This window comes from Pholcus phalangioides, unplaced genomic scaffold (assembly GCF_987345545.1).
Source record: "Pholcus phalangioides strain wild (caught in Gottingen) unplaced genomic scaffold, Ppha-v1.0 ptg000009l_1, whole genome shotgun sequence".
Taxonomy (NCBI): Eukaryota; Metazoa; Arthropoda; class Arachnida; order Araneae; family Pholcidae; genus Pholcus; species Pholcus phalangioides.
The window spans coordinates 35,215,932-35,240,676 of NW_028301602.1; the positions used below are offsets into that span (position 1 = coordinate 35,215,932).

The window sequence follows — 24,745 nt, forward strand, 5'->3', positions numbered from 1 at the left end:
CGTATTGTTGCAGACAAGCACAGCAAAAATGTGTCGTTGGCACAAAATTATCTGCCTGCCATCCGTAAAATATCAGATGTCACAGCTGGTGGCAGGAGAGCCGCAATTAAAAAAAACAATAAGATGACGCATATTCGATGTAAAACAGACATCACATACAGATTTTGTGAGTGGCATATTATGTGTGGTGTATCTGTTAACTTGAATCGTGCTCTTTTACAGCTTTTACTGGTCGTTTATCAACGCCTTGTTTTCCCATTTTTTTTCACCATATAAATATGCGTATTAGTTTCTCTTCAACGTGGAAGTGTAGATGACTCTCTGAGATGCATTATGAACTGTATTTTTATGCGTCGATGGATATTAGCTTCCATAAATCAAGGACAACCAACAAGACTCAATGGCGTATAAAAACGTTTTTCCTCTGCTTCCTCCGTGTATTTCGTTTGTATTTTCTGGCACGTTTTTTCTCCAGACTCCGCCATATTTTTTTCCCATGACATTTACCTTCGGGGAGGATGGTTTTTAGGCCTCTGAGTACACACACACACGAATATATTTATATACTCTGGCAGCTCCTCTTTTTTTTTCCTAGGAGTGAAACTCGGCGGATTTGCTCACGTGTTGTTATGTTTTCTTGGATAGCAGCACATGGCGTAGACGCGATTTTTCTGGAATCAGATCAAGAAATAGAGACAGAAAGACACACACATGCGAGCATCGCAACATCCATCTTTACTCTTTTGGCTCGGGAGCTTCGAGTTCATTGTGCATGTACATCAACAATCGAAAGACTGGGTCGCGAATTGCCCGTATCCTTTACCGTGGTACTAAAAGGATACAATTGTGCATTAGAGTCATGTGATTAATGAGATCACATAAATGGCTAATCGTTTTTTGATATTAAGTCCATTTCTTCAAAAAACGAAAAAAATCATTATTCATACCAAACGGGACGTTATTTGTTCAATAATGTCTTTGAAAGACAGTGCAATAGGAACTCAATTACCCGAGCCTCGATTAACCGACTATCGGGTTATTTGAAGGACTTTTCATGAATCCATTTCATGTATGTATTTTCGTAGCGGAAATCACTAAGAAGGTTTTACCTGTTGGCGGATGCGATGCCTCTACGGGGAATTGAACGCTCTAGATCAATACGCTACAGAAGCAACGAACTGGCTTATAATCGCTGAACGGGAACGTACATGGACAGCCAGACCTAACTCAGCTGATAGCTCTCTCATTTACTGACATTTTTGTCAACCGATGGTAACTTATCTGAAGCTAAAATCCCGAATTCTCCGCGAATTTTGGATCGATTGAGGGAATTGGTGACTGCATGACTGAGCGAATAAGTGACCGAGGAGCTGAGCGAATAAGTGACTGAGTAGCTGAGCGAATAAGTAACTATCCTTAACTCGGTGGTCACTCACTCTTTCATTCAGCCATTTATTCACTCACTCCCTTCATCGGCCACTCCGCTGCTCACTCTGTTATTATAAAATGTCTTGATCACTCACTTAATCTCCCGTTTTCTTGAACACACGTCATGTTGAACTGCTGTTGATCAATTTTCCTGCCGTTGAATTTGATGTTCCATGAAGCTGGGCTGGAAGAGGTCTCGGCAACGGGATAACGCCGGTGGCAGAGTTCTTTCGTTCATATAGGCATTGCCGTTGAACTTTTCCCTTAGACAATGGTCTTCATTTTCTTGCCATTGAATTTTCCCTCCAGTGAAATTCTCCTTCGACGATGACTGTTGGACAGTTTTTTTTTTGTCTGTGAATCCTGTGTTGTGTCGGTGAATTTTTGACGTTGAATTGTTGGAGGTTTTTCCCACACACAGTAAAATTTTGTACCAATTTGACCATTAGTCACAAAGTTACAAATTCAGTTATTCGAACAGAGAGCTCATTTTTTGTATTTATCATTACTATTTTTCCTCTGATTTTTTCTTCGACATCGAACTGTTTATTCATTCATAAATTTTTCTATAAAAAATTCATATCAATTTAAATGTAGATGAATATATGATTGAATTATTTATCATTCCGTACTATAAAATTTCTTGATTATAAAAATTTCATTGAAAATAGTACTAATAAAGACAAATTCATTGTCTGATTCGAGTCACTCTGTAATGCCCTTGATGCTGGATAAGAAGAATAACAAGATGCCACAAGGACATGAAATCATTCTCAATAATAATTCCATTCCGTTGTAACCTAAGAATCAAATTAATATCTTTTCTCTCCGATGACATCCATAAAACGTATAATATTTTTCTTACCCGGAATCATTCCAATGAATTCCCACATCATTCACTGAAAATTTTTTTAATCTACTTTTACATAGAAATACTTTAATTTCCCATCATTCGAATCATCTTTGAAGTCAATTTTTTTTTCCAGAATTTAATGAAATGGTAATAGGAGATTTCAAAAAGTAATACAAAATTGATTTCACGTTAAAATATCTTTTTTTTTCACGAAGAAAGATTTTCTTCGTGTTTGTGTGTTTTTCCCTCAGCCATCTTCTTATTTTCCTACGAGTGGGAGGTCAAGAATCTTTGCATTTCAAAAGAGCCACGCGCACAAACATACATGTATATATATATATGTAAAGAAAACGTGAAGATGTTGCTTTTTTGCTGTTGTTGTTTTGATGTTGGCTTACGGCCAAATGCATTCAACCCGAAATTCTCTTCTCGAAGAAATGTCCTTTGAAAGCTTCTGATTGGGAAAGAAGTTTACGACTGACACGAGGAAACATCGATGAGAATGGCACTGACACGCTTGACTCTTCTCCTATTTTTTTTTTTTTTTATCCCCACTTCAGGATAAAAAAGGAACATGCTTTGTATAAAATATACATTTAGTTCAGTTTCAGATGTTCGTCTGGAAAAAAAAAAAAAAAGGACAATTGAATTAGAAATCCCACATCGACCCACGTCTTGGGAAATCGATTTCTCTTCATCAGATTTGTGGAGGCTAAATTTCAAAAGATGCAACGCACGCACACACACACACAAAATGGGGAATAGAAAACGAATGGAAAATATACACAATGTAAATGTCTGGGGGTGGAAAAAATGATAGTTTTATTCTTTTAGTACTGACTTTATCAGAATTGGTTTTTTTTCCCATCGTGATGAGTTTATTTACTAATGAAAGTTTCATTAATCCTTTCTAAGATTTTTAAAATTTCCCTGGTCCGCATTGTAACTGACCCAGTGTAAATAAATCCCTTTACTCTCTGTAAAATGCCACACTTCCTTTGTGAAGAACATTTGTTTCCGATTTTGTTCAGGTGATAATGCTTTTTTTCTCTAACTCCGAAAATAATAAACAGAGGAAGAGAAATACTCTAGTTTTCCTATTATTTATACTATGTTCATATGGTACTACTTGATACTATATGATAGTCCTATACTACCCTGAAGGGAAGGAAAAAATCACTATCTCTCTCTCCTTGTGTTATCAAAATTTGAATAAATGCTGATTCCGCCTGCTGGCAGTTGATCTGTCAAGTTCGGGGGAGGAGAATGGTAAACATATTCGTGAAAAAGGCCTACTACTAAGCCACGTATGCCTCGACCATTCATTTCCAACCGGTGTTCCGAAGTCCCGAGAGATATTTTCTTTAGTGTTGCGGTATCGAAAGTAACGAAGTACTTGATGAACACGTGAATAAGTGACCTAAGGAGTTACCTAGAGCGTATAGAAGCATAGAAGTGATCAAAACAGTGTTCAAGCGGGAGGGGGGAAGGGAGGCAAAAGAACGAGTACCACAGCGAGGTGTTAGGTCAGTGAATGGTTGAAAGTGTGACCCAGAGGGTGAGGGGACCAGGTCAGAGGAGTGATAAAAAAAAAGTAACCTAGAGAAAGTGTAAGCAGGGGCGCAACAAAAAATGTTACAGTGAGCCAGGGACATATAGAGGTCGAAACCATGTGAGTGGCCAAAAGAGTTGCTAATAGAGACGGGAGAGGGGGTTGCTGAACTGGTGATAGTTCAAGGAGTCTGCCCATAGCGATAGACCTGAGTTGTGCTGCCGGGTTCGAGCCCCACCGTCGCCACAGTGGTGGTCGGCTGAAGTTGGTTTTCTGTGGTTCCCAACTTCTCGGTTCCCGATCTCCCCGTTAAAAAGTCTCACCACAGAGAGCAACAGGCCTACAAACAGTACAAATATTCAGTCACTACACATCACTCACTTCACTTCTGAGATATAGATGATACGCACTCAGACTGTTAGGTACATACACTTACAATGCCGGCACAACTCACTAGGTAGCAAATTGCCTATGGCGATAGACCTGAGTTGTGCTCGGTTTGAAAGAAAAAAAGAAAAGAAAGTTCAAGGAGTCTGCCGCTGTGGTGGTCAAGTGGTCATAGTGAAGGACTCGCAATCCTCCACGCTACAGTGGTGGTCGGCTGAAGTTGGTTGTCTATGGTTCCCAACTTCGAGCCAATTTCCCCGTTAAAAAGTCTCTCCACAGAGCAACGGGACTACAAACAGTACAAGTATTGTATCATGACACTTTATCCACTTCACTTCTGAAATATGGATGACAGCACTTATAAATCAGACACAACACCAGACACGCACTCAGACTATTAGGTACACACACTTACACTTCCGGCACAACTCACCAGGTAGTAAATTGCCCATGGTGACAGACCTGAGTTGTGTACTCGGTTTGAAAACAAAAAAGTTCAAGGAGTCCAGTTTCATGAATGAGTGGTCAAGAAAATTGGACTAGAATAGTTAAAGGGTGGCAAAATTTGTGAAGCCCACTGACGGAAAAGCCATAAATTCGCCTCTTCGCATCACCAACACACAAGATACAATCCTGTCGACACAAATGCATCTTTTGAACTCTTCATACTTCATTTTGAAGAACAGAAAGAGACCCTAGAACAGCGGTTCTCAACCTTTTTTGACTCGCGGAGCCTTTTCTGATCTGCAATTTCTATGGCGGAGCCCCGTAGGCCTATTTTATATTTATTCATCGAAGTTACTGATTCATTTATGTTATTTAAAATATTTATATATATATTTTTTCATATATACTGGTTTTTTTTTTAAATTTTTCTCAAGCTGCCGCAGAGCCCCTAGCGCTCCACGGAGCACCGGTTGAGAACCACTTCCCTAGAATACCTCCCCCCCCCCAAAAAAAAAAAAATTTCGAAATTTCAAATCACACAAAAATCAATCAACCTTATACGTAAAGAAAATATAATCAATATCACCGTTTTTTTGGAAAGACAATCTCTTCATCTCATACTTTAAGATGATTTGAAAAAATGATTCCCCATATAAATCCCTTTTTTAACAGAACTTCAACTTTATTACATCGTTCGGATAGAAGAAATGATTGTGTTATTTAGTATTATTTTTTTTTTTTCAAATTCTCCGAATTGTATTTTATGTCGTGTAATGAATCTTCACCGTAAAGTTCATTGATTGATAAAGTAGGAAATAATTTAAAAGAGACGGCATTTTTTGATATTTTATGCACCTACGCGTTTTTCAATCTTTTTAAAATCATTTCACTTTGTTCTTCCGCCAACGCAGAGTTCTTATGTATTACATTACTCCTTTTTCTTCTGTGCAAAAGACCATTTCCTACCCACGCCATTATATACAAGTCGATTATTTCGAATAAGTATTGCATTTTTTTTTTTTTTTGATGTGATCAATCCGAAAATTCTTCGATATACAATTACACTCAAAAAATCATGTTGGAATCATTTTTAAATGACTTAAGACGTATTAATTTGCATATTACTTATTTCCCTCTAATTTTCTTTTCTTTGATACGTCCATTCCGAGAAAACATAGCAGATTTATTTATTTTAAAAATTAAAAATAAAACAAATTACCCATTAAACTTCAAAGAAAACGTTTCCCTTCAACTAAAATAATAGCGATTTAATTATTTTGAAAATGGATTTATCGAAATGTTTTTAATTTGTTTATACGTGGAAACATTTTTGTACTGAATTACTTTTTTTCTCGCTATTGGTGAAGATTTTTCTGCATTCATTGGGTACAAAATCCATCAAAATCAAAATAGAAGAAACCGAAATACAAATTATTTATTATTATTATTATTAGCATTTTTTTTCTGCTGCTACACGGTATTGTTATTATATTACTCTGAATATCTTAGTATTTAAAGTAAGTCTAAGTTTTTTCATCGTTTTAGGTAGATTTATCAATCTTCATCCCTTGAATGTATTCCTTTGCGTATCCCTTGAAATAATTCTATGCTCGGGATCAGAGGTTTCGCACGTTTTGGTTCATGAGGAACCCTCGATGCTTACAATACTGTTCAACGGAACCCAACCAACATGAACACACGCACTCATTTTTTCTTATGTAAATATTTTTGTAGAAAAAGCAATAAAAAATTCCACAACTTTCAATACCGTAGGTACCTGATCTCTCCTGGAAACCAGCGATTCCATGTTATCAGGGGTTTCCAACGTTTCTGTACGCGCGGTACCGTTGATAGTTTCAAGAATGTTGCACGGAACCTTTCCTGATTATGGGACAGGTCTACGGAACCCTAACAAGCTTGAATACTTATCCAACATAGATATTTGTATTGGAAAAACCGATAAAAAATTTTAACAGTTTCCGATACCGCGGAACCTCACAAAGGCTTTTTGGGACACCGCCGCTCTCAGAATACTGGTTAGAAACCTCTAACTAAGAATTAGAGGTTTCTAAACTCTAGAGTAGGGGTTTCCAACGTAAGCGTTTCTCGCGGAACCCTTGATGGTTATAAGGCTGTTCAGTGGAACCCTTGAGGATAATCAGGCTGTTCTACGGTACTCAAACAAATTTTTGAGTATTTATCCCAAAAAAAAAGTGTCCCTATACTGCCGTCTCAACAACATTATATAGCCCACAGGGCAAAACACCAGCTTCTCACCACCTTCTCTTAATCAGGGGCGGTGTATAGACAGAAGCGTACGCAGGATCAACTTTCGGAGTGTCGAAAAAGGCTTGGGAGGTACAAAAATTGCCTTCCCCAGATATTTTGAGTTACAACCCTTGAAAAGACACTAACAGAAATTGTAGAGAGAGAAACGATGTCATTCTCCCCTGTTCATACGAAGTAAGAAAGCCTGGATAACCAAGCGGAGATCGAGATGTAGTTCGGAAAGAAAATTCACATTCCTGTGGGGAATCGAACCACATAACATACATATGCTCTAAGGAATGAAAATGTCTGTCTGTCCTCTGTAGTTCAATGGTTAGAACACTCACCCGGACAGTGAGAGATTGGTGGTTCGTTTTCCCACAGAGGAATGTGAATTTTCTTTCCGAACTACATCTTGATTTCCGCTTGGTTATCCAAGCTTTCATACTTCGTATAACAGAAATTGGTTAAAATATCATAAAAGGTATTTTTTAAATATTATAATTTACTATACATGGAACTGGAGAAACTGGAGAAACCGCGAGACGCCCAGGCTCTGTCGCAAGAAGCAACGTAAGCACTTTGCCCCCTCCCGGAGGGGGGGGGGAACAGGGCATCTCCGGTAAAACCAAAATTTATTGATACGTCAAAGAATACTATACATGGAGGAAAACTCACTAAGGATCTCGGTCTGAGGAGGGGGGATCTTTGCTCCAGGATTGGGGGGAGGGGCATGATGAGCCTCGACATGCTCGCGGAGAAATATTATTCCTACATAAAAATGTGCCCTCTAACTTTTTCTAGTAAGTAGTATATTGGTAAATATTTTTTGAATATTAAATATATAAACTGAATTACCAAATTTGTTGTGAAACGTCAACAGTTGATGTTTGTGCAAAATGAAATAACATTAGTAATAACTCGCTAAATGTTGTAATCAAATTGACTAAAGTAGCATGTTATTTTTTGCGATTCTTGTCTAAGCCAGCAGGAGTTCCAATATGTAACGATATTAATTTTATTGTTTACGTACTCAATATGCGTGAGAAACCGTTAACAGAGTTACAGAAATTCTTAAACTTGGACATGAGGGTGCATGCTCATTCGTCTTTTACTATGTCCTTTACATATGTTTACAAAAGATGGCGCCACTACACACCAATAATGAACAACAATTATTTTCCAACGAAAACAGAACCACGCCTCCAGTGCTTTTCAATGGAGGGTAGTTATTAATTTTCAAGCACTGAGTGCTGTTTCACTCATTTTGTTTGTTAGAAGAAAGATATTTCCTGATTAAACTACCCCAGGGATGTCTTAACGCATGGGCCCCGCCAAGAACGTCCGGTAGGGTCTTCTCTGCTGCATAGGGCACTCCACGATAATGGGATCAGGTGCTATGATAAATAGCAGGTACTGCTTGGGCAAATGCCTCATTTTTCCACGAGGAAATTCGAGCAATTGACAAGATCCTCATTTCCCTTTTCGGGGCCCCCTCCGGAGTCGGATTTATCGTTTTGTGGCCTGTGGACACTATACAAATTTTACCGCCATTCACCCATTCTAACATAGTTTTCTTGACTACTCATTCCTCCAAATTAGCCGCCCGGGACCACAGCCCGCTTAGTTCCCCGCCTCCACACCGTAAATATGCCTCCGTGTCAAAGTCACTCTTTTATGGTCGTTCACATTCTTTCACAATCTCCAGGTCATTCTTTTTGTCACTCACATACTTGCACACTGCTTTGGCCACTCAGATGCTTGCACAGTCTCTAGTGGTCTGGGATTTTTTTTTTACTGTCACTACTTCGTTAAAATTCAAAACAAAGAACAGCTTTGCGAATATTAGTAACTAGAAAGTTTTCTTCTTGGAAAGCTATCTCCGTAATCCGTGTTTTTTAAGAGTTCCACGGCGTTTGATCATGTGGAACCCTAAAAAAAACTGTCCAGTTGGAAACCCCTGCTCTAGGGAACTGTTTCCTAACATTATTTTCTCCCACAGATGTCCTATGAATTCTGTCGACTTGCTTATGTTTTTTGTCGCATTTCCTTGTCATAATCAGGGCCCACTTGCAACCAGGAGAGTTTTTGAGGGATGTTTCAAAGTCCAGGAACCCTTTCTACAACTACTATTTAACCGTACATGCGATTCGTAAACATTCCTCCGGGGGAATATCTAACAAATTGGTTACATACAGGAACGAGTGGGTGAGTGTATATGTGGAGCCTCAAGGCTGGTCATCCACTGGAAGCGACTTGAACTAATAGGCAAGTCGCTGGAGATACCTCACAAGAGCCAAAACATGGAAAAATTTATCTATCCCGTAAAATACGGGACGATTCAACCAACCTAAACAATAAATTCTTCCTCTCAACACATCGTCCTTGATCCGCGCCTGCGATGACAATCGAAACATCTCTACTAATTACAGTAAAACCTCTCTTTTGCGGACGGACACCGACGGGACAAAAAATTCGTCGGTTAAAAAGGGGTGACGGTTAATCAGGGGTTTGAAATGCATACGTTTATTATACAACGGGAAATTTTTATTTGGCTGTAAAAGAGGAGTCATCTGAAGGGTGTCCGTTATGAGGGGTTTTATTGTAAATTTATGGTGTACAATGCTTTTTTATAACCCTTTCAGACTCAATACAAACAAACACAGATGGGGTTGTTTCTTTCTCATTGTGGATATTCTTTCTTACCCTCAGGGAGTTCAGCCTTGACGTCAATGATAAAACACCCGTAATTCTGGAAGTCAAGGCTGAAGTCTCTTAGGTTAAAAAAAGAATATTCGTATCGAAAACTGGGGGTTTACGGAAAGTTCACCGCAGGAAAATCCACCGACCAACAAATCATCGACTGAAATTTCACCGACAACAGTTCGACACGAATCAGTGAGCCAGTGAGTGAGCGAGGAACGAAAGGGTGAGTGAATCAGTAAATGATCCACTAGTTAGTGAGTGAGTGACGGAGGGGTTAGAGGTGGTGAGTGAGCAAACTAGTGAGTGGCCTAGGGAGTGATTGAGATAGTCAGTGGGGCCACCTAACGAGTGACATGATGAGTGACCCAGCGGTAGACTGAGCCCGAGTGGTAAGATGTTCGTCATCCGCTATGAAAGTTACCATCAAGGTCCATGGGTTCGAATGCGGGCATAGAACGTCAGAAACAAGTTCTTGACCACCGAGCGTGGGGTGATTACCGATAGATGGAGTCTTCATTTCCCACCCAACTCCACTAGTTGGAAATTACCGTATGGCGATATATAACCGGAGTTGGTGTGTGGTAAAGTAGTGGTAGGCTGAAGGATCTATATATATATGCATAGTGAGCGAGGGACGGAATGTGCGAACTAGTGAGTGATATACGTAGAATGATCTACCCAGTGATTGACTGAGTGACTTTTTCTGCGTGAGTGAGCAAGGATGAGCTAGTGAAACTCGGTTTCGCTCATTCACATACTCGATCATTACGTGGAACTGATTTCGGCGAATTTTCCACACACGGAAAATCGGTGCGGCCTAAATAGGAAAGTCTGATAATATTTTTCTCGTAATGAAATTCTCAAGAGTATGCCGTTTTAGGAATTAAATGAGGAAAATACTTCTTTTGCATCACCTTTACACGTGTAAAATGTTCGTTTTGGGGGAAAAATCCGAACCTACAAAGCAAACACGAGCATAATCTCACGCTTTGACAAGCAATAATCGAGAGTGCTCCCCACCGATCGCAGTATTTATAGAGACAAGAGTCGGTTAACACACATGGTACACATAATACTCTTATTCGAAGTAATCAGTTATCGGGATTCTATCTCCCGGGCCTCGGTTCTAATCAGAGACCAGCCGCGCAACTGAATGATCAGTCTGCTTTCACTCACTCACACACACACACACTCCTGGTCGTCTCTTATGGAGATCAGCTTATAAATTTAATTTCGGACGAAATCGAGGCGCGGACGACGTAAAATATCAACAAAAACTAAAATTAGCGACCGGAAAGGGTTCGATGTGCCTAAACAAGCGACAACGCGGAAGCGACCTGCACCGAGTGCATTTCGAAGAGGTGTGTGTACGGAATTTAATTGGGTTCTCTTCCAATTACTTTACTCTTCGTGCGTATATTGCGTTTGTGGATAAATAAATTGTGATGCTGTACATGCTTCTTCTCTCACACTGTATGAATCTAAATGTGATAGATATCAGTCTATTTTGTGTGGTTTAAATGGCAAAAATCAACTTGATTAATACATCGAATAGCCAAATTAAATAGAGTAAAACCCCTCTTTTGATGGGAGATGGGGGGTCCACTGTATTTATCATTTATGTACTCATATTAGAATATGACTTATCTGTGTTTTTGAAGTACAGTGAAACCCCTCTTGACGGTCACCCCTCTTTAACGTCTAAAAAATAATCACGTTTTTTCAAAAAAAACCCTTCAATAAAAATACCACCAAATGCGTTCTATTTTACGAAATACTTTTTTTTTGTCCCGTTGGGGTCCGCAAAAAAGGGGTGTTTTACTGTACAGCGTGTAAAGAAAATTTCTATAAAACTTTGAATGTGAATAACGGGTGGGGGGAACGGTTAACTTATATAGAAATGTGCGGTTTGCTGCACACTGTACTTTTATTGGGGAGAGTGCAGGCAGACTTTCAACGCGATACTTACGTAACATTGAAATTCAGACATTTGACATTCTCGGTTAAAAATATGGAGCTTCAGTATAACCCGTATCAACATTGATACGTTATGGCAACGTAAATGGACACACAACAAGTTCCTGCATGTAGCCAGTTCGTTAGAAATTCTCCAGAGGAATGTTTGTACGAGGTGCATATACTGTTAAGTAGCAAGCAGCAGTAGTATGGAAGAACTAAATTACAATTTGTCAAATTGAAATCCCCCCCTTAACGGTCACCCCCGTTTTATGACCGAATTTTTTTCTTGTGCCGTTCGTGTCCACAGAGAGTAATTTCACTGTATTAAAGTTACCACAAACAGTATTTTGCAATTTTCGCAGATAATATAATTCTTGGGCAAGATATTTTTTTGGTCGTAAAAGAGTGGTAACCGTTATATGAAATTTCAATGAATGCAGGGTGTCCCGTAAGTCCTAATTCGGCCTTTATTGCATCAAGTATTAGTCATAGAGGTATATATAAATAAAATTTTAAAAATTCTCAAAATGTATTCAAGAATCGATCACAGCACCAGTTTCGAGACAGAAAATACAGGATGTCACAAAATAAAAGATATAAACTTGTATACCCTCCCGCCCCCGTCCTTTAACTTCTAATTAGAAAGTTATTGTCCTGTCTCTCTATTCTCATGTCCTGTCTCAACTATTCACTGAGATAGTTGAATTCGAAAACGGGGAGAGTTAGTGAAAGAATACTCTAAATATATATTATGACGGAAAGGAGCGTTATTTTATGCCGTTCTTTTCCATTTTTCTTTATTTTGAATTCAAATATCTATTTTTTTTGTTGGCTTCAAGAGAGACAAGATAACAAGTTTCTTATTGGAAGTTATTGACTGAACCATATAAAAATTAAATTTCTTTTAAATTTCATTAATTACCGTATTTTTACTCTCAAAACTGGTACAGGGTGATTTATGAACACATTTTGAGTGTTTCTAAATTAGAACTATACCTGTACGAGGAACGGTTGATGAGATTCTTTAGTTCTGTGAAGTGACTGAACGAGACGCTCTCTATATGCATCACATGGGTGCTATATGCAATATCTATACAGGAGATTTCCTGCAGCAGCAGCATCTGAAAGCAGAATACAGTTCTGTTAAGATTTACTGGCTCTCTAAATGCAGAAAATGTAGGATAAATAAAAAGCTGTTAATGATGAAAATGTACTATCATTTACCTTCAAAAAGTGGGATTGTTATTTTGGGACACTCCTGTTTAAACCATATAAAAAGGCATGCCATGGATCCTGAAAAAAAAAAATTAAAAAGGGACTTGCCGTGACCAGGATTCGAACCTGGGTTATTGCGGCCACAACGCAATGTACTAACCACTATACGATCACGGCGTTGTTATTGGCGGAATCTAATAACGAATGGCATGAAAAGTTTGTTTTTTCATGCATGAAATGGGCTGGCGTCTATTCAAGCATATTACGTTGTTAATTTTTTTTTTCCTATATCCATAATAAATTCTAAACTTTAACGCTAGGTAGCACTACTTGATAGAGAATATTACTCATTTTTCAGAACAGTGCTGGCGTTTGGAGTCACAGGTACCTTAACGAGATTGAAAAAAAATCATTTAACTTTTTTGAAGAGAATTTTCCGATTCAGATCAAAAACACTTGGTTATATAATACGATACGAAACTGGACGAGCAACTCTAAAACGGTCATTAATAAATTTAATTCTAAATTTACGGGTTGGCATTCTTAATCTTGGCGGTAACAAGCTAACTGAAAAATGTTTTATTGCCCTTAAAAATCAGAAAAATAACAATACCACTTTTAATTGGGGGTTTCTCAAGTTGAACACATACTTTATCCGCATATGCTTATGTATGGTCATTGTCTATTCCAGAAATGAAACGTACCATTCCTTTCATTTTAAATCATCTCGTAACTTTCGATTATCATAACGATTATAACCATATTCTAAACTCAACGCATATTTCCCACATTATAAACATTTAATTTTTTCATTTTTACGCGATCCATATTTTAATTTTTTAGGGTCATTCGCACATTTTTCCGACTGAGATCTACTTCGTCCTTTTTGAGTGATTGCGAAGAGATCTCTATACGCTTTGTAATTCTGGACTGAATGGCAATATCGTATATATCCTATTTCATTGTTCACCTTTTCATGTTTACCGTAACAGATATATTTTTTGCCATACTGTGAATTTATTAATTATAATGAAAATTGATTTTTGCAATTATTAAATATTAACTCATCGAATAGAAATTTTACATTAGATATACACAATTTTTTTAACAACAATGTTTACTCTTATTTGAAGTTGATATGTAAATTAATCCCCTTTCCTTTCATTTCATTTTTTTTAACAATTATGATTATTATGATCTCTTGAATTATGATGTATTTTTGTGTAATCATGGTGTTGCCAGTCTTTGTAACGGGCCAATGGTCTGTATGCAGATAAATATTATTATTATTATTATTCTATAAATGAGGGGAAAGGAGCGTTGCCCGTTATTTTCTCTCTCTCTCTATGCTATTTCCCATTATTTTTTTCTCTTTATTTGGAATTCAAATATCCCAGCGAATATTGCGCTTACAAACATGAATTGTTTTTGTTGGCTTCAAGACAGACAAGGCAACAACTTTCTTATTGGAAGTTATTGACTGAACCTTATAAAAATTAGATTTTTTTTTTTTATATCATTAATTACTGTATTTTTACTCTCAAAACTAGTGCAGGGTGATTTCTGAACACATTTCGTGTGAGTGTTTCTAAATTAGAACTATACCTCTACTACGAACGGTTGATGAGATGAAGACCGAATTAGAACGTTCACGACACCCTTCATACTGTCTGCAGTATCTGTATATGCATGGGAGACCTGCAGTGCCATCAAACGGAAAAATTTGTAACTTCTTTTTCTTTAGTTCTGTGAAGTGACTGAACAAGACATTATATGCATTTTTTTTTTTTGCTATTTTTTCATTGCTATATGCATTATATGGATGGCAATATCTATATGGGAGATTTCCTGCAGCAGCATCTGAAAACAAAATACAGTTCTGTTCATATTTACTGGCTCTCTAAATGCAGAAAATGTAGGATAAAAACAGAGCTGTTAACGATGAAAATGTACTATCATTTACCTTCAAAAAGTGGGATTCTTATTTTGGGACACTCCTGTTTAAACAAAAAAGGGGTCCCATGAATTCTTGAAAAAAAACAAGGAAACGTGCCGTGACCAGGATTCGAACCTGGGTTATTGCGGCCACAACGCAATGTACTAACCACTATACGATCACGGCGTTGTTATTGGCGGCATCTAATAACGAATGGCATAAAAAGCTTTTTCATGCATGAAATGGGTTGGCGTCTATTCAAGCACACATATTACGTTCTTTTTAATTTTTTTTCCTATACTCTTAATAAATTCAAAACTCTAGTACTAGGCAGCACCACTTGACGGGGAATGTTACTCGTTTTTCATACAGGGTGTCCTGTAATTCCTAATTCGAACTTCTTGAACTGTTCATAGTAGAAGTATGGTTATAATTTGAAAAATGCTCAAAATGTGTTCAGGAAGCACTTTGTAGCAGTTTTGAGAGTAAAAATATAGTGCGTCATAAAATAAAATTGAAATTTTTTTATGCACCTCCTCGCCTTCGAACTTCCAATTAGAAAGTTGTTGCTCTGTTTCTCTTCAGGCCAACAAAAATAACTTCATGCCTCTAAGGGCAATATTCGCTGACACATTGGAATTCAAAAATTGCAGAAATGTCGAAGAAGAACAGTTTAAACTTACGGACAACGCTTCTTTCCTTCACTTATGCTGTTCCCACCTCCCAATTTTTTTCTCCGATTTTTGAATTCAAACATCTCAGTGAATATTGCACTTAAAAACATAGAAGTGTTTTGTTACACCGTTGTAGTAGAGACAGGACAACAATTTTTCAGAAGTCAAAATTCAGGGGCACTGTATGAAACTTTAGATGTTTTTATTTTATGTCACATTGTATTTTCATTTTCGAAACTGGTACAGAGGGGTTTCTGAACACATTTTGAGAATTTTTTAATTACAACCATACCTCTACGATGAACGGTTTGTGAGATAAGACCGAATTAGGACACCCTTTCTTTTACAGTGATCACATAGCTTTAAAAATGACCATTTAGAATAGATCATGGATGCACAGGTTTTTCAGGCCTTATAAGAGCTAAATTACTTATCCGCGGGACGATAATATCCAGAGCCGCAATTAGAAATTTTCTTAGTCGGGAAAACACTCATATTTGCTCCCCGTGTAAGGATCTGTTAAAAGGTGAAGTCGGTGGCCCCCCCCCAAACCCCCTCCCCCAGTCCAGCGTCCGGGGCACCAGAAGTGCTTGGTCTCCCATAATTGCGGCCCTGTAAATATCAATTGAAAAAAACTGGTAAAATTGATCTCAAACATTTTTGGGAAAAACTTTAAGAGGTTATATTACACAACAATACAAACAATTGTCATCAAAGAATGCATGGTCTAACAGGAAACGCAAATGCACTAGCGCGTTTCGAAACGGCCGCTCCACAAACGTTAAAACGACATTCCAGTTGAAATTTATCTGGAGAAAAAGAGCATGTATGCATGCCAAAGGTAACTTGGGGAAGAAGAAGAAACCGTAATGCAAAACTGCGTCACTGTGAATAAAAGGCGCCAGCCCGGTGTGCAATCTCTCTCTCGTTCTAATAGTTGCAACGTACGGGATAATGGGGCACTTTTGTAATACTGAGTCTGAGCCTTTGATTCACTGTGACTCAGATTTGCATACGGTTTCTTCTTTTTCCCTAAGGAACCGTGTAAGTATTACGTAAGCAAATTTTTAGTAATTTTTGACACATCCCCCCTTGTCAGCAAAATTTCGTCATCAGCTGTGCATCCTAACGCATATTGGTGGGATCAGAGACATACACAGGGGAGGGAGCATAGAGGGGCTCGTGCCCCCCTCCCCCGACGATCAAAAATTTATTTTCTAATGCAAAAAAATATTTTTTTAAATTAAAATTTCGGGAGAAAATACTTTTATATGTTATTATAATCAATTTCTGTTAATTTCATTGTTATTTGAAGGCTATGAACTCAAAATTTATCTTTAATAAATTCATTGCGATCCCCCCTAAGACATATAATGATAAATCGCGTAAAGTCCCTTGACTTGCTGACCAAATATGGCCTTGGGGTTATCTGATGCGGGCTGCCCTCCTCAAACCTAACTTTGTAAAAATGAACTAAGCGGCACATTTACGGATCGCTTAAATATCCCGTGGTACATTTACATAGCATTTAAGCGGCCCGTGGCACATTTTCAGAACACTTAAGCGATCCGTGACACATTTAGGGAAACCTTGAGTGACATGGGACGTAGTTTTAGAGCACTTAAGTGGCCCCCAGTGCGGTTCTACGTCACTCAAGTTACCCGTGGCACATTCTCAGATTATTTAAGTGATCCGCGGTATATAATTGCGGATCACATGAGTGATGCGTGGCACAGTTCCAGAGCGCTTAAGCGGCCCGGACACATTTCCAGATCAATTGGATCCGCGAAACAGTTAGAGATCACTAAAGTGGCTCTGTAGGGCACTTATCAATGGGTAGGGAATATTACTTAAAGTGCCCACAAACTATCGAAAGGTTTTTCTCGTTTTTGGCACACCGAGTAAGATGTCAGTAAAAAAAAATTCATATTTTCATAAAGGGGGTGGTTGATGACGTAAGCATCATCCAAACCCCCCCCCCCCTCTTGTCATCAAAAGTCAGCAAATCGGAAACCTCTTCCCCACCATCGAATCTGACGTAATACACTTGAATGGTCCCGAAGTTACATTTGCATGCATGGTGTTTTTTTCCCTGATAAATTCCAACAGGAATGCCGTTTTAACGTTTGCGGAGCGACCGTTTCGAAACGCACTGGGGCGTTTGCGTTTCGTATTAGACCATGCATTCTTTGATGACAATTGTTTGTATTGGTGTGTACTATCACCCTCTTGAAGTTCTTCCCCATCTTTTCTGAATCACCCTGTATACGCTATATCGTCCATGGGAAAATGTAAAATGCCATAAAAAAACACCACACTTTTCACCTGGTGGTCGAAAATTGAATTACATTTTTTTTTATTTCATAAATCTCTCTCTCTTCCATGGTCTCATTAAGATGTCCTAAAAAATTTTGCTGTATTCGGATAAACGGTTTTTCAGAAAAACTACTAAGAGTACGGGAAATTCAATTATAATCACCCTGTATATCCAGGGTCGCCTCTTTAGGAGGGGTGCCGAATCAAATTTCAAGGGAAAAAATAATAGCGTGTGGGGGAACGTTTCTCTCGTCTGTAAAAGTCAATCTGTGAATGTATTGAATAGAATGATCAACAGAGGAAACTGCGCGATGTTTTATGCATTTCATCGAGCTGCGGAAACACAGCTGCAAGTTTTTAGGGTAGTTGTATTGGTGCGGTTTAAACACAGGGATGGGCGCAAAAACGATGTCTCGCACGGGTGGGAATTTAGTCTCAACCCGTCCCGACCATTTTATTGAATTTGAAAACAGTAATTCGTGACGCCAGGAAGAAAACATGCTCACAAAAGAGAAATTCTAAACATTAATACAGGGTGTAACAAATTGTTTGCACAGCAGATAACTTTACAATCGTTGACTTTAGGACAGTAGTTCTTAACTGGAGACGTGGGAGAGCGTATTTGAGGATGCGAGATGAAAAAAAAAATTACGTGTTGACTGATTGTTCAAAAAAATTGAAATTGTGAAAAAAATTGAAATTTTCTATTCTTCAAGAAACATGAATCATACGGACATTTTGACACTTTATTATAACTTTCGTGTGTAGAAACGAAATTTGTGTCTGAAAAGTTTCTTTTTAGATTAGCAATCGGATTTATTTCCTGTTTCAATCGAAAAAACAATACCATTAACAATTACATCACCCTGAATCCACCTGCCTACGCTCCATTCGCAGCTGAAGATGATTGCCTTCATTCCATTTTCAGCTCACGATGTCCTCCTTCGCTCCACTCGAAGCTGAAGATGTCTGCCTCGATTTATTTGCAGCTGAAGATACATGCCTCTACTGAATTTACAGCTGAAAAGCTTAAGATGTCTGCTCTCGTTCCATTCGCAGCTGAAGATGCCTGTCTCCGCTTCATTAACCGCTGAAGAGCTAAAGAAGTTTGCGTCCGCTCCATTCGTAGCTGGAGATATTTCCCTCCTCTTCATTCACAGTTAAAAATGCCTGCTTCTACTCCATTTACAACTGAAGAGCTGAAGATATCTGGCTCTGCTGAATTCACTGCTGAATGAGGGGAAGGTGTTTGCCATCCCTCAGGTGTGGATCCAGCGAAGGTTGGGGAAATAAGAACAATTACCCCTCCCAAGAACCGAATAATATGTTTTTGGTTTCGTTTTTAATTCATTTTCATTAAAAAAAGAAGCCAAAATTAAGTATTAGCCATAGCCTAAAACGACATTCAATAATAAGTGTAAGAGTTTATAGAAATTAATTAATGGATAATTAATGTAATTAATTACAGATAAACTAAATTCTCTAACAGACAGAAAACGCATTATGCAGGGGGTTGCGGGATGGTAAGTCGCGTCGCACTGAAGGTGCGGGATGGAAAAAGGGTTAAGAACCACTCTGCTTTTGAAACATACTTTTAATTACAAAAAATATGGAAAACCACGTGCAGTCACAGCATACAAACCACCATTGTTGCTACCTAGTCGGCCATTCGTGAGCTACCCGATGCACTCATTTGCCTTGCTCAGTACTACTATTTAGCGAAAACCACAAATCCGATTCCACAATTATTAAGGGGGGCCATTCAAGTATTACGTAAGCAGATTTTCAGCCATTTTTGACCCTCCCCTCTCCCCCCTGTCAGCAAAAATCAGCAAAACACTAACCCCTCCCCCCCATCAGCAAAATTTCGTCAGCAGCTTAGAATATTTCATATCTTCAAAAAGGGGTGGTTCTCCCCCCCCCCCCACCTTGTCATCAAAAGACAGTAAATCCGAAACCCCTCCCCCCTCGATGCTGACGTAATATTTGAATGACCCCTAATGGACGTTTTATCATTTTATCATTTTAGGCCAAACATGGGTTCCGATTCCAAAAGTAGCCCGCGTTTACGGCAAATTAAAGGTACTTTTATATAGAATCTTCACTCAGGGTATATATAAAAAGTTGGTGTTTTTCACATTTTTTCATATACGCGATTCTTTTGGAAACTTGAGACATTTTGAGCAACAATCAAAACTGGTTCTCAAGTCAACGCTTGCAGATAGATACCACTGTGCAAACAATTTGGGACAGCCTGTATACACGTTTTTTACATGATAATTTATCGGAAGGTCTTTTCGAGGGTGGAAAAGAAAACCTGTTAATAACCAGACATTTCAACGCATACAGCTCTTAATTTCGTGTCTTTCCCTTCAAACTGTGTCAACAAAGTTGATGAGAAACGAACGGATATGATGTTAGTACGTAATTAAGAAAATACCAGTCAAATCGTTTCGGTTTTTTTCCGGTTTCGTTTTTATTGCTATTATTCTCCTACAACCGGATTCATCCTTCTCAATTCAAGGCGAAGACAGCATTCGGACATTTTAGTGCGGAAAAAATATATGGTTTGTTTTTTTCCTTTCCTTTTTTTTTTTTTGCCTCTTTCCCCTTTTAGTAGAAACGGCCTTGACTGGTGCCTCATTTACAGCTTCGGTGGTGTTGTTGTTGTTGTAGATTCCGCTCTTTTTGGTGCATTTGTCAGGAAATTAGAGCAGATCCATCATTCTTTTTCCGAGTCTTCCCCCTTCTTCGATGACGTCATCGGATGCCATCGCTTTCATTTTATACATTACGATTTTTCTCTTTTCTGGTCTTTTTAATCCAATTTAAGTTTAGCATGAGCGAAAGGCCATTGTTCGTTGAACATCACAATTTCAATCGATTTCGGGGATGGAGGGGGGGGGGGAACCTTTATTTTCATTCAAAAGATAAATTGTCATCATGAATTTATTACTTCACCCCTCCCCCCCCCCCATCCCCCCCACCCTCGAATCAATGTATAACTGAGGTTATTCCATAACTCGTATTGTGCGAGACGTTCCAGCGTTCTCTTGTTTAGATAAAAACGTCCAATTTTTCTAATGATGCTCACTTTCATTTGATAATATTTACCGAAATCGTTTTGATGAAGATTCTCTTATAAATATTTTCATAACTTGCAAAATTACATAACGATCATTATGACTATGAATATGATGTATTTATCTCATGTCATATTTGGCGCTTTTTTTTGTTCGTTAAATAAAGTTCAATCTTCTATAGTTCGTCCTCATGAAAAAGAACTGAAAAAAAAAATTACTTTCAGAAAATACGGATGTAAATGGGTGTTATTGCATATTTTTAATTGAAACAATACATCAGCGCTATCATTTTATTAATTACATTCGATAAACATGTTGGGGTAAATCGAGAAGCTATCCATACTTAGAATAAGACAACCATAAGTATTCTTTATGGGCATTGTATAATATTTTATCATGTGTATATATTGTTTAAAATTTTTTGTAATTTGCATTTTTAATTGGGTTGCTGTATTTTTGAAATATATGACATCCATATTTTTATGGGCATCTTTTTCTCAGCCACTTCGTTGGGCATTTTGCCTGTTGTGTCAATGTATTTGCATTTGTATTTAATTAAAAAGTGGGTTCTTAATTTGCTGAAGTGGTTGATCAAGGGTAAAATTATTTAAAAAGAGATAAAACCTTGCTTAGCAAAATTGAATAGTTTTTACTTTGAATTTTATTTTCAATCTCCTCAATTTTCTGTGCGATTTTATGTCTCTGAATACGTAAAATTTCAGCAATTCGCAAAAAAATGATACCGAAAAGAAATCAACTCTTTCTATATTAAAAAAAAAGAACGTTAGGCAGTTTTCGGACACTGTCGTAGTTATTTTCGTACAAACGCCAATCACATTTATAGTATATGATTTGTCATAATTATAATGCAAATAATAATTGATGACCAGACCCGGCATTGATTTTAAAGACGTTTTTACATCAAAGAATGTTCTTTAAACTAGTTCTCGGCCCCGGTGCAAGTGTAATTTTGTGGCACCGCTGCTGCTGTGATGGTTGAGTGATCATAGTGACAGACACGAAAGGATCGAACCCACCGTCGTCTCAGTGGTAGTCGGCTCAAGTTGGTGTTCTGTGGTTCCTAACTTCGAGGTGCGAATGTGGACCCACTTCCCCGTTAAAAAGTCCCACTACAGAGAGCAACAGGCCTGAAATGATACAGTTATTTTTGGTGTTATTCTCTTCACCATTTTGTGTTCTAAGCATTCGTGACGGATTTTTCTTATTTTGTAGGTACTTTGCACTCATATATCGTGACATTTTGAAAAATCCAGAGAAATGTTCACACTTTTTTTAAATTTACAGCCTTGTATCTGTTTAAGTGTTCAAGATACAAACTCAAACCTCAGAGAATGAGTAATAGCGCACACACTCCTCTTCAAAACAACACTTGGTTTACTGGGATTGGATAAGTATAATTTCTGAGACATGATCACATTTATAGACACGTAGTGAATCTGAAAACTCGAACATCGTTGGTTCGATTTGCGAGTGCGCAGTTCCTGACGTCAAACTTCCATATACATATCAAAATAGCACTAGCGCAAATTTTCATCTTTCCTCTTTAAAATGAGACCAAGCAGTACTGTGTCCATTTTTGATAGAGTCATTGAAGTTTGAAATTAGTTCTACAAAAACTGCCGCTCATTCGGACGTGATTCCCCACTCACACGCGGCATCAATTTAAAGACATTTTCACGTCAAAAGAATGTATGGTTGTGCAGCTGCATGTATGGGCAAGTAGTAGTAGCAGCCCTTCATCTCCCACACATTAGAATATTTTGTGCAATTTCAACGACAAACTGTTTATTTTCACCACAGCTGGCATTTTTAATTTTTGTGTTAATGTCAATTGGTGATGTCCGGTGTATCCAGTAATTTTCTCTATGAAATATGGCCAGTCTTAGTCGTTTCGAATTTGATTTGTGACAAACCAGCACCCTCTATTTCGTTGCCGTACTACAATTTCAATTTTGAGAAAACACCTGAATAACATTGTAAAATACGATAAACATGTTGGGGCAAATCGAGAAGTTAGGGGTCATTCAAGCATTACGTCAGCATCGAGGAGGGGAGGGGGTTTCGGATTTGTTGACATTTGGGGGATGGCAAGGGGGGAGGGGGGGGGGTTTGAAGGTTGCTTACGTCATCAACCACCCTTTTTGAAGATATGAAATATTCTAAGCTGCTGACGAAATTTTGCTGACAACGGGGGAAGGGGGTGTCAGTGTTTTGCTGACTTTTGCTGACGGGGGGTGGAGGGGGTCAAAAATGGCTAAAAATCTGCTTACGTTATACTTGAATGGCCCCCCTTATCCATACTTAGAATAAGTAAACCATAAATATTTTTTATGGCCATTGTATAATATGTATTTTATCATGTGTACATACACTGGTGAAATAAATTTAGAGAATTTGCATATTTTATCGAATTTCATGAAAAGAACTGGACTGAATGTAAAACCACTGCTTCTAGACAAAAATGCAAATCTTGTACGTCAAATACGTAAGCGTACACGTGTGTGTAGGCGGAGCCAATAGAGAAACAGGCTTTATAAGCGCGCGTAAGTTGACGCATTTCGTTCGCTAGCACACCTCGGCGAATTTCTTGGTGTTATTTTGCAGCAATCGGTTAATTTCAAATTGTAACAGTAAAAATGAGTAACCACCAACGTTTAGATCATGGAATGAGGTGGCGAATCGTGGGGAGGCTATATTCGCCGGATGGATTGGCCAGCCAGATCTCCAGACCTTAACCCTATAGAGCATGTCTGGGACGCTCTGGGGAGGGCAATTGCAACTCGCAACCCCCCCTCCGGGAACCATCCAGGGAATGAAAACAGCGTTGCTGAACGAGTGAGACCAATTGCTACAGGAAATGATAAACTGCCTTATTTCAAGTATGAAATCGCTCTGCGAGACCTGTATATCTGTAAGAGGGGACCATACCCCCTATTAACCCATTTTTTTGTTTATTGTGCAACCGCTGTTTCATACCTTCCGACTCCAACGAGTGTTACGCACGATCATGCGTGTGTATTACAATTATTGAATGGTTATTTGTTTTGTATTGTATCAATGTATGTACATATCAAATTTAATTAAAATCGGTAGAGATAATCGACCAATTCTGCAAATTCTCTTAATTTCTTACACCAGTGTACATTGTTCCTAGTTTTTATTATTGCATTTTTTTAATTGGGTTGTTGTATTTTTGAAATATTTGACATCCATATTTGTTATAGGCATCTTTTTCTCAGCCACCTCGTTGGGCATTTCGCTTGTTGTGGCCTTGTATCTGTATTTGTATAATATTTGAATTAGGTAAATTGATCATACGACTCCTCCAACAACAGAACGTAACACCTCCGAAGCCGAAAATTAAAATAAAACACCAAACCGAGTGAACGACTTTTACTCCAAAAACAGTCACTCATTCTAACCACGTTTTCCGTTCGGTACAAATCTTGTTGTTTTTCCTAGTAAACGGCACCCACAAGTGCCGAAACATACGTCAACGGGGATAAAAATTTATTATTTCTTATTGCTACGTTGTTTTCCCCTTCATTTCTAACTATTTCATTCCATTTTCCATTCCTTTCTCCATTACGTTGAGCTGAGAGGGCCATTATTGCGGTATCGTGGTAAAAGTTTTTTTTTTATATTTAAGTGGAAATCAGTAACGAATGCTCACTGGAAGCCGTGACCTGAGATATACGGGATTATAGTGGGGAAGGGATATGGGAAGAAGGGCGGGAGATGCACATCATATGCAGTCGTCGCATTTGCGGTTCAGCAAAAAAAAATAAATTAATAAAATAAAATATGGCAGATGTGGTTAAGTTTCATCCAGGCTTCGTTGTTGGCGGTTAATATGTCATTTTTGCACCCAAGTAGCAAAAAACGTAGCAAATAATCCTA

At 38.2% G+C, this 24,745-nt stretch overlaps 1 protein-coding gene and 2 non-coding genes across 3 annotated transcripts in view; 1 reads left to right on the forward strand and 2 right to left on the reverse strand.

Moving 5' to 3' along the window:
* LOC149082971 (tyrosine-protein kinase receptor-like) overlaps window positions 1-24,745 on the forward strand; it is a 185,669-nt gene that overhangs the window by 15,463 nt on the left and 145,461 nt on the right. The window lies entirely within an intron of this gene.
* On the reverse strand, window positions 12,921-12,992 carry TRNAH-GUG (transfer RNA histidin (anticodon GUG)). The gene has a single exon. It is a non-coding gene; the product is annotated as a tRNA-His (tRNA).
* Window positions 14,866-14,937, reverse strand: TRNAH-GUG (transfer RNA histidin (anticodon GUG)). Its single transcript has one exon. It is a non-coding gene; the product is annotated as a tRNA-His (tRNA).